Source organism: Talpa europaea, assembly GCF_964194135.1.
Source record: "Talpa europaea genome assembly, chromosome: 2".
Classification (NCBI taxonomy): Eukaryota; Metazoa; Chordata; class Mammalia; order Eulipotyphla; family Talpidae; genus Talpa; species Talpa europaea.
The window spans coordinates 63,862,369-63,878,247 of record NC_140068.1 but is presented as its reverse complement, the minus strand read 5'-3'; positions in this window follow the sequence as shown (position 1 = coordinate 63,878,247).

Sequence of the window (15,879 nt, the reverse complement as noted above, 5' to 3'; positions counted from 1 at the left end):
GATGCCTCCATTCCCTTCTTTTTTTTTCAGGAGAGCTTTGGCTATTCGGGGTTTTTTGTGATTCCATATGAATTTCATCAATAATTGTTCTATTTCTTTGAAGAATGACATTGAAATTTTGATTGGAATAGCATTGAATCTGTATATTGCTTTTGGAAGGATGGCCATTTTAATAATGTTTATTCTTCCAATCCATGAGCAGGGGATGTCTCTCCATTTCTTTGTGTCTTCTTCTATTTCTTTTAACAGTGTTTTATAGTTTTCTTTGTATAGGTCCTTTACCTCTTTTGTTAGATTTATTCCCAAATATTTTATTTTTTTTGTTTCAATAACAAAAGGGATGGTCTTTTTGATTTCTTCTTCTTCAGATTTATTGTTTGTGTATAGGAAGGCTACTGACTTTTGCATGTTGATTTTGTATCCTGCCACTTTACTGAACTGATTGATGAGTTGAATTAGCTTTTCTGTGGAGTTTTTGGGGTTCTCTATGTATAATATCATATCGTCTGCAAATAGTGATAGTTTGACTTCTTCTTTTCCTATTTGGATTCCTTGGATGTCTTTCTCTTGTCTTATTGCCCTGGCTAGGACTTCCAGTATTATATTGAAAAGCAATGGTGAGAGTGGACATCCTTGTCTTGTTCCAGATCTTAATGGAATTGCTTTCAGCTTTTCACCATTGAGAATGATACTGGCTGTTGGCTTGTCATAGATGGCCTTTATGATGTTGAGGTATGTTCCTTGTATCCCAAGAATTTCAAGGGCTTTTATCATGAATGGGTGTTGCACTTTGTCGAAAGCTTTCTCAGCATCTATTGATATTATCATATGGTTTTTATATTTCTTTTTGTTGATGTGTTGGATAACGTTGATTGGTTTTCGGATGTTAAACCATCCTTGTGCCCCTGGAATGAATCCAACTTGGTCGTGGTGAATTATCTTATGGATACATTGTTGGATTCTGATAGCTAAAATTTTATTGAGGATTTTTGCATCAGTGTTCATTAGGGAGATTGGCCTGTAGTTTTCCTTTTTTGTGTTGTCCTTGTTCGGTTTTGGTATTAGTATAATGTTGGCTTCATAGAACGTGTTTGGTATTGTCCCTTCCTTCTCAATTTTTTGGAAGAGTTTGTGAAGGATAGGCACTAATTTGTCTCTGAATGTTTGGTAGAATTCATTTGTGAATCCATCAGGTCCTGGGCTTTTGTTTTTGGGGAGGTTTTTGATTACCATTTCAATTTCGCTAATTGTAATTGGTCTGTTTAGGTGTTCTATTTCTTCTTTATCTAGCTTTGGGTGATTGTAGAGTTGTAGGAATTTGTCCATCTCCTCTAGATTGTTAAACTTGTTTCCATATAACTGTTCATAGTAGTTACTGATTATTCTTTTGATTTCTGCTGTGTCCGTTGTGATTTCTCCTCTTTCATTGATGATCCTGTTTATTTGTGCTTTCTCCCTTTTTTCCTTTGTGAGCCTGGCTAGGGGTTTGTCTATTTTATTGATTTTTTCAAAGAACCAGCTCTTGGTTTCATTGATCTTTTGGATTGTTTTTTTAGTTTCAATTTCATTTATTTCTGCTTTGGTTTTTATTATTTCTTTTCTTCTACTGGTTTTGGGGTTTTTTTGTTGTTCTTTTTCTAGATCTTTGAGCTTCGAGATTAGGTTGTTTCTTTGCGTTCTTTCTTGTTTCTTGATGTGAGCTTCTATTGCTATATATTTTCCTCTTATTACTGCTTTTGCTGCATCCCATACATTTAGGATATTGGTGTCCTCCTTGTCGTTCAATTCAAAAAATTTTTTAATTTCTTCTTTGATCTCCTCATTAGTCCAATGGTCTTCCAGTAGTGTGGTTTTTAATCTCCATGAGGTAGGAAAGTTCCTTGCCTTCTTTTTATGGTTTATTTCTAGTTTGATGCCTTCATGGTCAGAAAAGATGGTTGATATGATTTCAATCTTGGTGTATCTGTTGATGTTTGTCTTGTGCCCCAGTATGTGATCGATCCTGGAGAATGATCCGTGTGCGCTTGAGAAAAATGTGTACTCCGTTTTTTTGGGGTTTAGTGTTCTATAGATGTCTGTTAAGCCCAATTGCTCTAGGTCTTTATTTAGAGCTTTGGTTTCTTTACTTATTTTTTGTCTTGTTGATCTATCCATTGTTGATAGTGGTGTGTTGAAGTCTCCCACTACGTATGTGTTTTCTCTGATGTCTGTTTTCAGAGAGGACAACAGTTGTCTGATATATTTTGGTGCTCCTTCGTTTGGTGAGTATATGTTAATGAGTGTTATTTCTTCTTGAAGTATTGTCCCCTTGATCATAATGTAGTGACCATTGGGGTCTCTTTTTATCTTTTTGAGTTTGAAATCTGTTTTATCTGATATAAGTATAGCTGTTCCTGCTTTCTTTTTTGGTCCATTTGCTTGTAGGATTGTTTTCCATCCTTTAACTTTGAGCCTATTTTTATCTTTTGTAGCTAAATGTGTTTCCTGGAGACAGCAAAAGGTTGGGTTTTGTTTCTTAATCCAGGCTGCAACTCTGTGTCTTTTTATTGAAGAGTTTAGTCCGTTTACATTTAGAGTTAATATTGATATGTTAACATCTGTATTTGCCATTGTGTTTGTCTTTCCTTTGATTTTATTTATTTATTCTTTTAATAACTTTTTTTTTTTTTGGCCTTCTTTCATTGTTATTCGTCGCTCTGAGGTTCTGGCTTTAGGACTCCTTGTAGTATTTTTTGGAGTGGGGGTTTAGTTGCAATGAAATTCCGGAGTTTCTGTTTGTCTGGGAAGGTCCATATTCTTTCTTCAAAGAGGAAGGAGAGCTTTGCGGGATAGAGTATTCTTGGTTGGCATCTGTTTTCTTGGAGTCTGTTGACTATGTCCCTCCACTCTCTCCTTGCCCGTAGTGTTTCTTCGGAGAAGTCTGATGTCAGCCTGATTGGTTTTCCTTTGAATGTTATCTGTTTCTTCCCTCTTGCCAGCTTCATTATTTTTTCCTTGTCCTGGATTCTTGGGAGCTTTACTATTATGTGTCTTGCTGTATTTTTCCTTTCGTCGTGGAAGTTTGGTGTTCTTCTTGCTTCTTGTATATCAATTTTCAGCTCCTTCTTCACATTTGGGAAGTTCTCTTCAATTATCTCTTTGAATATTTTCTCTGTTCCTACATCTCTCTCCTCTCCTTCTGGTATTCCTATAACTCTTATATTTCCTTTCCTCATGGAGTCAGATAGTTCCCGAAGTCTTTCTTCGTTCTTTTTCCTTCGTACTTCTCTTTCCTTTTCTGTTTTGGTTCTTTTTATTTCTGTGTCTTCAAGATTACTTATTCGTTCTTCCATTTCATCTATTCTGCTTTCATTGCTTTTCCCAGAATTCTTTAGTTCTTCCATTAATTCTTTGATCTCCTGCATTTCTTTTACTTCCCTCTTTAGGGACTCAATTTCTTTCTTCTGACCATTGTTTTCCCTCTCTAGGGACTCAATTGCATTCTTCTGATCGTTGATTATTTTTCCCTTATCATTGTTTTCCTTTATGACTTCTGTCAGTTTTTTAATCACGGCAATTTTAAATTCTCTTTCTGGAAGGCTCAGAAATTCTTCCAAGTTATTGTCGTTGCAATCTGGGGGCTGGCTTTCTTTTTGTGGTGTGCTTTTTCTCTGGAGAGTTGCTAGGTTGCGTGTGGTTCTTCTCCTCCCTACTGTCTGTTTTCTAATTTGCCGTATGCGTTGGGACACTGTGTTGTTGGGACTTGCCGGCATCTTGGGTGGGCTTCTCTGTTCCCCTCTGGTTCTTCCAGGAGTCATCTGTCAGTTTCAAGCAGCCTTTACTGGAGAAAGGTCCCTGTTCTAAAATGCCGATGTGGGGACACACTCCCCTGTGTGCCTGGTCTGCCCCGGCGGTGGGTTCCTGCTCCCCTCTGGGCTTGGACTGCAGGCCAGAGGGGGTCTGGCGTGGGCGAACTTCCCCCGCTCACCTCTGGCTCCTGAGGAAGCCTTCTGCAGGTAGTCTTTACTGTAGAAATGTCCCTGTTCTAAAATGGTGATGTGGGACACACTCCCTGCGCTTCTGGTCTCAGGCACACTCTTCTGCGCGCCTGGTCTGCCCCGGCTGTGGGTGCTCGCTCTCCCTGTGGGCTCAGACTACTTGTTCGGAAGGGGCCCGGTGTGGGCTAACTCCCCAGCTGGCCACTAGCTCCTTCAGTAGCCTGTGCTGGGGTCAAGTTGCTAGGTGGCGCCAGAGATCTCTCCTAGAGCCCTTGGGGAGCTGATTTTCCACCCCGTGGGACAGGGAGCAGAGCGGGGATGGTAGGGTACACCTCAACGGCTTTGGGGTGCCGTGTCTGCCTTGTGCCCCACCGTCGTGGGGAACCCACGCCCCTAATTTCGTGCCCCGGGTCTCAGTTCCAAAGCCCTCAGTTCCAGGACGCGGGCTGTAGCCCAGATCAGTGGCGCGGGAATGGCGCCTTTTGAATCCCGCTCCCCTGCCTGGGCGCCTTGTTCCTGCTCACTCAGGGAGGGCCTCCGCCCGGGTCTCAGTTCCAAAGCCCTCAGTTCCAGGACGCAGGCTGTAGCCCAGATCAGTGGCGCGGGAATGGCGCCTTTTGAATCCCGCTCCCCTGCCTGGGCACCTTGTTCCTGCTCACTCAGGGAGGGCCTCCGCCGTCTCCCCGCAAGCCTAGGTCGCAGGCGCGGGGACCTGGGCAGCTGCGATCCGAGCGCCGCTTTCGCGCAAGCTTACCGGGCGGCCGGGGCTGTGTGCTGGTGCTGGTCTCCTCCTGGGGGGCGGGGCTCTTTAATGGCGCCTGGAGCTCACCTCCGCGGCGGATCCTGCAGGGTTCGCCTCAGCTCCCCTTCACGGGGTGTGGTGGCTGAAATAGTTCCTTTCCACTCACAGTCCCACTTACTGCATCCGTTTTTCTTGTTGGCCGTTTTGGTTTGTTGTTTTCCTCCTCTCTGCCGGTCAGAGAGTGCCGCCTCTGTGGGCGGGGGAGGGGAGCAGGGTTCTGCGCTTCCCTCCCTTCTCGTCCTCTTTTATGGCAACTTTCTTCTTCGGGCAGTTTGCTGGAGTCGTCCGTTTATCTTCCGTGTCCCAGTTCTCACTGGGACCTGCCGCTTTTCCTCCCTATTAACTTTTTTTAATGGGAGATCTTACTCGCAGCGTCTCCTCGCCGCCATGTTGCTCCGCCCCCCCCCCCCCGATGTTTAGCATTTTTTCACATGCCTGTTGATCAACTGTGTGTCTTCTTTGATGAAATATTTATTCAGATCCTCTGCCCATTTTTAATTGGGTTGTTTGTTTTTTGTTGTTGGGTTTTATAAGTTCTTTATATATTTTGGATTATTAACCCCTTGTTGGATGTGTGAATTGCAAATAAACATCTTAATTTGCAAATTTTTCAAATCAAAAATGGGGATGGGGAATGGGTATGTTAGGTAAAGATTTTAATGTTGACATAGTGGATAGAAAATAGACTTTTGGTGGTGATCATAATGTGGTGTATATAGATGTCAAATTATAACATTGTATATCAAGTTTATATGATATTATAACCCAATGTACCTCAGTAAAAGAAATTTATAAGCAAAACAAAACAACAATGGATGCATAATGGGTACACTGACCCACCTAAAAGCATGAGATGATAAGACTCTCTATAAAATGTGTCCTCTGTGCACCTGGAGGAAGAAAGACTTTGTCAGAGGATGACACCCCACCCACACCTTGAGTGAGTGAGATGGTATCACTGAAGCTGAGGTGAAGAGAAATCTATACAAACAAACCTTGTCAAATTAACTCATATCTTCTTAGTCATTTCTCCATGATTAACTGCCCTTGTCTAAGTCCCTTTGGCTTGCCGTATTTTCATAAATTATCACTACTTGGCCAACTTAATATATAAGCTCTAGTTCAAACTACTTCTTTGGGTCTTCATTTTCTTAATGAAGGCTTCTACATAAAGTAAAACTTACATTAAATTTTTAAGTGGGCAAGACTAAACAGACAGCTCACCAGAGAAGATAAACAGATAGCAAATAAGAACATGAACAGATGCCCCACATCATGTCATTAGGGGACTGCAAATTAAAACAATGAGATATCACTACACACCTATTATGGCCAAAATCTGAAACACTGACAACACCAAATTCTGGTAAGAATGTGGAGCAACAGGAACTCTTATTCATTGCTGGAGGGAATGCAAAATGGTCCAGCCACTTGGGAGACAGGTTAGAGGGTTCATATAGAAGCAAACATGGTCCTACCACATATTCTAGCAGTTTCACTCCTGGGCATTTCCCCAAGTGAGTTATAAACTTGTGTCCAAACAAGAACCTACCCGTGAACAGTTATAGCAGCTTTACTTACACTTGTACTTATATTTGAACTGTAGAGATTATTGGCGTACAGAGAGATAGTCATGGTATTAGCAATATTCCTTAATCCAGGGATCCATGCAGGCCTCTCTGGATTTAAAGTCATTAATTTCTATTATTGTCACTGTGTCTGACCATGAGTCCTTAATATGATTATTTCTCTTCTTCTTTTAACCAGAGCTATTCCAACACTGTTTTATAACAAGTACAAATTAATTCCTAATATAAAAAATAAAAACTAATATATAGAAGTTCTTTAAATGTATCATGCTAGTAAATAAACTTTGAAGTGTGTCAGTGCTTGAATAAGAAATTACACTACTTTGTTTAGTAATTTTTTGGCCTGAATTCCAATTTTAGTATATTAATTCATAATCAACAATATTAGGAGAGAAGATGTACAATTAATACTCTAATAACTCTTTGATTTAAGGGTTCCCTCTGCCCTGAAGATTCTGTTATTTGTATCTCATTATACTTTCCCAGGCCTCAAATTAGAGCATCATTGTAACAGGTGTATAATAAATCATATTACAGTAAAGATGCTCTACAAATAATCCTAAGCAGTTAATATATATGGTGTATTGGGTTATCTTAAAAATATTTAATACAACCAATTCATAAGGAAGACTTTACAGGGACTTCCTGGTGGTGCAAGGGGTTAAGACACAACCTATGAAGCTGTCTGCAGCCACTGCAGCACAAGCTCGATCCCTGCCAGGGAGTTACCCACATGGCACAGCAGACCTCTCCTGACTCAACCCCTGCTCCCCTCAGCAGTGTATTTCAGTCAATCTGCCTATTCTGTTCCCTACTCTGTCTCCAGTGAATCCTCTCACACACCCCTCAACACTTCTGGCCTATACCCCAGTTCTTGTATGCATAAATAAATAAATCTTTAAAAAAAAAAAAAAAGAATGGTTTCAAGAATGGTTTCCTCTTTAGAAACATTAAAAAGTCCTCTGAGATTGTGGAAATATGAGCTCACCTATTTATTTTCTATCCCTTTCAAGACTCTGTTTTACTTATAGTGTTAGTAAAACGTTGAGATACACAACAGTGAAACATAAAGGATTCAGGAAGTCAATTTGGGTGCTTTAATATCCATGTCAAAGTGTTTTTAGAGAAATCAGAAAGAATGGGGAAGGAATTATAAGAATAATAGAAGAGAATCTTTCTTAGTCAAAGAAAAACGAGTTTTTCAAATTAAAAAAGAATGTCCAGGTGTGTAGCAAAATATATGAGAAATACAACTTCACCTAGACAAATCGTTGTAAAATTTCAGAAACCTAAGGATAAAAAAATCCTGCCAGACAAGAGAAAAGACATCACTAGGAAAGGAATAAAAATCAGACTGGCATTTAATTTTTTCCCAACAGCAACAGTCATGTAAGAACAATGGAAAAATCTCTTCCCAAATTTCTAAGGAAAAATGTTGATGTTCAACTCGGAATTCTGTACTCAGTCAAGTTATTACGCACATGTCAAGGCAGAGAAAACAACTTGAGCAATTCAAGTACTGAGAAAATATACCATCCATGTAACTTGTCTTGGGAAAGGACATAATCCAGAAGGGACTCTTGCCTAGAAGCAGTGGTTTCAACCCCTGAGAACAACAAAGGAATTACTAGAATGGCAGCTACACAAAAGGTCTAGAGAATATTAGCATATTCTGTGTGCCTCAAGGTGTGAGTTATCTAGGGACAGAGGAGACTCCATAAGTTTTTACAGTATACTTGAGACACTGGAAAACAGAAATTCTAAAAAAATAAAATGGCAATCTAAAATCTAAGAAACACAGATCCAGACATCCATGACGGTCATAGAATTTACATAGTCTAAATAAAGTAAATTCCTTTTATTGATGTTTCAACTTCAGAGTAGTTTTGAAAACAAAATATACAAACTTAATTATGATAATAACATAGTGAGGCACTCATATTTTAGGAGCATAGCGCTACTATCATTCCTAGAATTGGAGAAGCAAGGGGAAAAAACAATGTTTCTGGAGCTTGTTGGGGGTTAAAACCACAGAGAATCTGCTCCAGCAGGAGCTGTGAGTATAGAAGGAGGTTGCTAGGCTCAAAGATGCAACACTAAAGCAGGGAGAGAGCACACAAGGGATGTCCTACCTACTCCGTCCAGCCACCTGTTGGTCTCCTATTGTTTGGACCAGATGGAGGCCCGCTGGCGTGGGAGCCAAAGTGAAGCAGCGTCCATAAGGGTCAGCATCCTGGGATACAAAACAAGACAAAATGGTTGTGAGATGTGTGCACACAATCAGCGAACATTTCATAGGCACTTTCAAAAGGTCAAACGTGGGTTGGGGGCGAAGTGGTAATGCAGAAGGAGTGATGCAATCGTTGTCTGAGGCACTGCTCATGCCACTTACTTGTGTCTTCATAACCTTGCATTTGGTAAAGAGTGCTGCAGTGCACACCCTAGTTGATGACATGGTATACCAGATAACACCCAGTCCGTGACAGACACTCAGCTTTCATGATCATTTGATATCCCACAAATTTCTCCCATAGCCCAGAAGCAATTCAGGATATGTTTCTTAAGAGGATAGTCATTTAAAGACTGGGTCTTGGATTTGCTCTAAAACCAGAGAGGACTGCACTATAATTCTAAGTCAAAGCTTATCAGAGAGGATTGCTTTCTGCCAGACACTTTAAGCACCAGTTAATCTGTTGGACCTTAAACCTCAAATAGCAGAGTAGCCTGCACTGCAGCCCATGGTGGTAGCAGTCCTCTCTTCCTCTGATCCCATTCAGAACTTGCAAACTTATGGATTCCTAAATAAGTGGGTCAAAATAACACCATGAAATGTATATACTGTATCTTATTTCAAAATTCCCACAAGATTTTAAGGAACTTTAATAGCAATACGTGACAAAGTTGTCTTTCACTGAGGAGAAAAAATCTCAGCCTGCTATAGGTTTCCGGACTGTCAAAAACTTCATTGATGTCATAGCCCTTGAATTTAAATAGATTTTTTTCTCTTCCCAACCTCTGGCACACATGTTCCTTACCAAGGAATCTATGGTACTTGCCTCCCACTCATCCCATCCAATCAGAAAGATGGACCAAAGCCATGTCGTATGACAGGATGAGACAACGTTCCTTGACTGTTACAGAACACTGGATAATTGACACTGTCCTCAGGCAAAGCCATACAGGCAAAATAAACTACTTCTATAATCTCTTTATTGGAAAGGGGAAAAAAACATTCAACAGGGTGATAAGAAAATATCACCAAAATTCAGATTTTAAAATTCTGTTGGTTTGCATCAGTTAAATGACAACATCTGGAATAATCATTGAACTTGTACTTATATGTTTAAGTTTATGGTAATCCACTACCATTTCCTAAGACTCTCCAATTTCTGCTTAGGTCAAACTGGAGAATTAACTGGGGGTATGATAAAAAAAAAAATTACCCCTGAAACTTTCATGCATTTGATGGTGGTATGAACCTCAGATATTCTACCCAGAAATGTGGCATTACTTTTGGTTCACTGTTTCAGAAACAAAGGAATAGGCCTATTGACATAGAATCTCATTTCATCAGACAGAGAACCAGGGTGGAGATTCTGCCAGAGGTTCAGCCTGTCTAGTCCAATCACATATTCAGGAACTGAAAAGAATAGGCTTAGTGACCCATTGGCTCCACTGTAAGATGAACTCAGGCCAAAAGTGCTTTTATCACCTACTTCCATAAGCCCCCATTTTCACTGTTATTAATTTTGGTGTCCAGTAATTAGCATCATCTCAAGACTCAGTGTCACATAATCCCCTTAAAGTCAGCTTATATCCCTTCCCAGTTGGTGAAAGTTAGAAGAATTTGTATTGTATCCTTTTGACCTCATCACAAGGAAGTTCCTCAAGGGATGCCAGTATTATCTTCCTTTAAGAAGCTCTGAGTTTATGAACTTACTCAGGTATGGCAATTGGGGAGGGGTTTATCTCTCTACTGGAATAACTTAAGCCAGGTTTGTGTTCTCTAATGTTAAAATCAGGTATACAGATGAAGTAGGACATCAGTAGGATGTCTTTTTCCTAGGAACAAGATAGCCAGCACTATAGGTATTCATGAACTAAGCCATGTTAATAACCACTCTGGCTCTTCCACACACTACTTTATCCTATCTGCCTTGTCTCTGGCATTTAAGTGCTACCAGTTGGTCTCTAGCAATATGTAATACCATCATCCCTATTGAAGTCAAGGAACTGATTTCAAAAACAGCATCTTCCTTTGCTCGTGATCCTGAAAGTTTCAGATATGCCAGCCCCAAATATGCTACTTTGACAGAATGATTATTTTTAACTGAAAGCAATTGTCTTCAAAAAAGGCAGGGGCGGAGGGGAACATAATAAGACCTTTCTACCCTCCATCTACCTAAGAGGAGGACATAAATTTCCCTGGTGAAGTTGTCCCCTCTCCTGTATCAGTAAAAGGAAAACTGCCCTTCTAGCTGGAAATCAATATAGCACTGAGAAGATGCTGCATAAACAAATGCTAGGAAATACTCTCATCTCCCAGGAGCTTCTCCCCTATGCTTCCTAGTCACTTTCCCCAACTTATCATCCAAAAAAGCCCAGACTCCCTTTCCTTTGTCTATGCATTTCTCCATGATATTGCCTTTTGTTAAGGTGGTATGTACTCCGCTGAATTTAACTATTTCTTTAGGCTTTTCCATTCTCTGTGAAGCCCCTGTGCACATAACATTTAAAGTATTAATATCAATAAAAGTTGTAAGCTTTTTCTCCTATTCATCTCTGTGGTCAAGTTTAATTTTCAGGTCTCATTCACAACCTAAGCGGGCAGAGGAAAGTTTTCTTTCTGTAATCCCCAGTCTACAGAAAAGAACCAATACAGAATTTTTCAAAGATGCATTGCCAATGTATATTTACCAATGTATTTCTCAAACATATTGAAGTACCGAGTGGGCTGCACATGATAAATCTTCTCCAGCATTCCTAAATCCCAGGACTTTAGATTTTTCTCCTCTGTATTATTAAAATGAACTTCTAACATACTTTATTTTAATGTAGGCCACCAATGAATCCAGGTTTTAAACAGCTGCCAAATGATTAAAGCTCTTCCTCACTATATTCCTGAACTATATTCCCAAGTTAAGAATTTCTGGTAAGTGTACCTATATCAATACATTCAGTTCAACCTAAAAATGTTTCTTCCTGCAGTCATTGCTTAGCACACTTCAGATCTAGTCCTACACATTTATGTGGGTAAAAATGAGCCAAATCCTATCATTTTAAGCTCTCACTTTCCAGAATAGATTTTGTATTTATCCCTCTGTGGCATGCTGTTAACTTACAGATGTGTTAACATTGAAATTCTCCATATAGATGGGCTAGCATTGAAAGGGTAAAAGCAGACATAAGGATTATCAGCATCCCCTTGAAAACTAACTGGTTGTGGTCATTACACAAGCTAGGCAACAAGACAAATGTCATCTGGCAAGGAAAGAGGGGCTGCTTATCTTGATCAGGGGTAATAAATGGGATTTAGAGATTCAGGTTCTCAAAGTCATCCAACTCAAACTACAACTTCCCATTCTAATTCTTTGGGTCTTGCCTCTTTCCCAATCAGTGCCACAACTTTCACTTGGGAGACTATTGAGGCTATGATTTCAGTTGCAATTCTCAATATTTCTAACATAATAAGAACACTCAAATGGTGAGTATAGCTTTGAAAAGTAATTTTTCTTTTGTGACCATATAACGTCTTTATTAAAAGTGAACTCAAAAAGTATTTGAAATCTGGGGCCTCCCCGGTGGCGCAGCGGTTGAGCGCTGGGTTGCGAAGCTGCCCGCGGCCTCTGCGGCGCCGGTTCGATCCCCGGCTGCTCCCGGGCCACCGGAGGAGGGTCCCACATGGCGCACAGACCTCTCCTGCCACCCACTGCTCCCCTCAGCAGTGTACTTCGGTCCTTCCGCCTGCTCTGCTCCCCGCTCTGGCTCTGGTGAATTCTCTCACCCTCCCGCGCTTCTGACTGTACCCAGTGCATGTATAAACAAAACAAACAAACAAACCAACAAACAAATAAATAAAGCATGCCTCTATAAAAAAAAAAATTAAAAAAAAAAGTATTTGAAATCTAACTGTATGTATACCCTAATTATATAGTCTTCATATAAAAATGTAAGTGTTGTACCTGATTCCAGATTTATTGAAAAAAGAGAACATGAGTCACCTTCAAAGTTGAGGTGAAATTGTCACTAACATGAAGTTACATACCATGCAAGACTTGTAAGCTACCCAACCTCTCATTACCAAATAGCTAGGCAATCATTCTCGAAAGACTGGTTCTTAGGATAGCTACCTGACAGGGAGGAGAAACTCAGTTTAAATATAATGTATCAGGGATGACAAAGAAGGAATTCCAACTGATGCTTTTCTTTTTCTTCATGGCAAACAACAACAAATTTTTTTTTTTTTAACTGACGTCTCTAAAATTACAGTAAAAAGATTCAGGGACACCTAGCGGCTGACAGTACAAGGAATATCCCTCTGGACTAGCAAAATAGTCTTTGAAATTCATGTTTCCTATTTAAATTTGGAAATAATTCTAAGACTCTATCTTTTTAGAAATGGCTGTATTATTTAAACCTTCCAAGATATTTAGTTTTAAAATGGCTTTTCATTTGGACACATTTTCTGCATAGATGTTCAGTTTCAATGTGACCTTCTAGTAGTTGCATTAGATTATTATAATCAGGTAGATAGAAATCAAGTGATGTGTTTCAACATGCACTTATTCTCAAAGGAGATACTACATTAAGGACAAATTCCCTGACAAAACATCATCTATGATAATGTAAAAATCCAAGTTAGTTTATATTTAAGACCAGATCTTCAAAGTACAAAAGTATGAAGTAATATATGCTCACATGTGGGCATGGAAACATGACTTTACATGGTAAGATGAAAAGACAAAGAATAAAACTAAGTTCTGAACTTTTTCTAACAATTAGAAACAGTTTAGTTTCCCTAGACCTTCAAATCTAAAATAACAAGAAGGGATAATTCAGATCAGCCCTTGTCCTAAAAGCCCTATTAATCATTTAAAGTCAGCTATTGACCACTTTCTCCACAGGTCACAATTCTCTTTTAGTTATGTATTCTAGAATCTCAGTCTTCATTTGGTAGAGGTTCTGGATGTCAGTTTTAAGTTTTAGTACAGACCTCTGAATATCCTTTAAGAATGTAGCTATACTACATTTTCCTTTCTAAAAATTTCAAAAAAAAAAAAAAAGGCTGTACCTTTCAACTCATAGTGGAAGCTTCCACGACAATCAACTTTGAATATTTGTAAATTTTGTAATGTTTTGAAAAAGATTTTTTTTGTACTTCTTTTCTTTTCACAACTATTATTCTGATTTCGATGTCATCCGCCTAAAGTGCCTAAGATTAGATAAGATAAGCATGATTCTACATCAGTATGAAGGACTTGTTTTCCAAGATAACTCATGAATATTGCTGGCACACTAAGTGGTAGGTGACCAGTCTCACCAAGCATGTTTTAGTTACTGCTTACATGCTCCTTTGTATGTAGTTTGGCTTCACATTGCCTCTCCACTCTGCAGCCTTATTTGCCCTCAACAGGATCCTACATCTAAGTCACCTAAATCTGTACTGAGCTGTACATCCATACATCTGGAGCTGTCTTTTTCTCAGTAAAGATGGTGTTATGCATACAGTCGGCTGCTATACAGCTACAGTAAGGAGAAAGCCGAGAGTGTGAATAGTTTAGTATGTCATATCCTAATGAAGATGAAATTCAAAAGTTGTGCCCCAACAATCAACAAATAACACCTGAAGTATTATCCAATGGTTATGCAGCAGAAATCACTTCCATCTCTAGGTTCTCTTTGTTACTTATGGGGTAACTGAGTTGCTGATATGAAGCAAAACTGTAAATTAGAACATTCCTAATAAACTGCAAAATACCACTAGATTTCATGTTTTAAACTGTGAATGATCCATATGTTTTTGAATGCCTAGATAGTGAAACTAGTCTTCAGGCAGGGAAAAATAGCAAAACAGAATCAAGAGTAATACAAAAAAGTAGAAAAAGAAAAATTTGTCATTGATTCTATTGGAACACTGTTACATGGTCAAGGTATTTCTAGTCATTGAAAATCCTTGTCTTCTATGTAAGAAAATGTTATTTTGGTTAATGACAAAGATTTCCTAAAAAAAAAAAAAGGATGCAATCTTGATTCATTGATTTTTAGTTATGAGTCATGCAACTTAGCGTGATGATAGAGAAATTATGAAAGATAATAGTAAAGCTATGTTTATCGTATCTTAAAATCATCTTCGGTAAAGAAACTTAGTAAGGACTGAATGCTTTAAATATAACACAAGTAAATCCCCCATTTTATTTTTGGAACAAAAGAAAGCATAGGATTAAAAAAAAGTATTAAAGCCTACATTTGAAATGACATTGTAAGAGCAACTTAGAAAAAAACGGTGTGTTTTATGTCTGGGTCCAAAGCTCTTCCAAAGGCAACTAATTTTTAAGGCAAAAATTATGCCATCATAAAAAATGAGCTTTTTACTAGAAATTTGAGACACTCAAGTTCCAGTTTCTTTTCTCCAAAGAAAGACTCCGTGGAAAAGAATTTCAAATATTAACAAGTGAATCACATAAACATCTAACAGATAATTTACATGATAATAAATTGATTAACAAAAAATTCATTTTTCCCATAGCAATAGTATATTTATTGTGCTGAAATCAGGTAGCAGGGAATGAATAGCCCCAGGGAACCAGTACAGAATGTTCACAAAGATTTACAATTCGCTAGTCATTACACACTGAGCAGCAAAAACAAAGGTGTTGAATCCTATTCATCCAAACTTTTATATGTGTTGCAAACTTTTCTATAATTCTCATGACTGCATGCCTTTGGGGGTTGGGTGGGGATATGTAATTTTAATGCACAATAAATATTTTACAAAATATCCTGAAAGAGTTTGCACAAACAGCATACATCCTGCACATACAGTTTTGACATGTTGGGATACTTAGAAATAGTCATGCTTTTTGGTCACATTTTTCTCTTTCTATAATGATCCCTGTGCATATGCCCGAGCCATTTAACCTATGTAATAAGACACTACACAAAGTCTCTCTCCTAGTGTTATTTCCAGTTGTTCATTTATATTACACGAAATACTTCATTTGTAAATAGTAATTTTCATTTTATATTCTAACTAATCTCACTTTTATTCACTTTGTGTCTTAAAAAGTAACACCTTGTAACAATCAAGCATTGATTTGACCATATTTAGCACCAAGGAGTCAGGAATATTGCACCAAAATGGGTTTACACTTCATATCTAGTTAATAAATAAGATCTTGTAACTTTGTCACAAAGAAAACATCACTTCAAAAACACATTGAAGAGAATAGTTTCACAGAAAAGTTCGGCGTATGCTATTTGTAAAAAAGCAAAAAAAAATGCTAGTGGATTC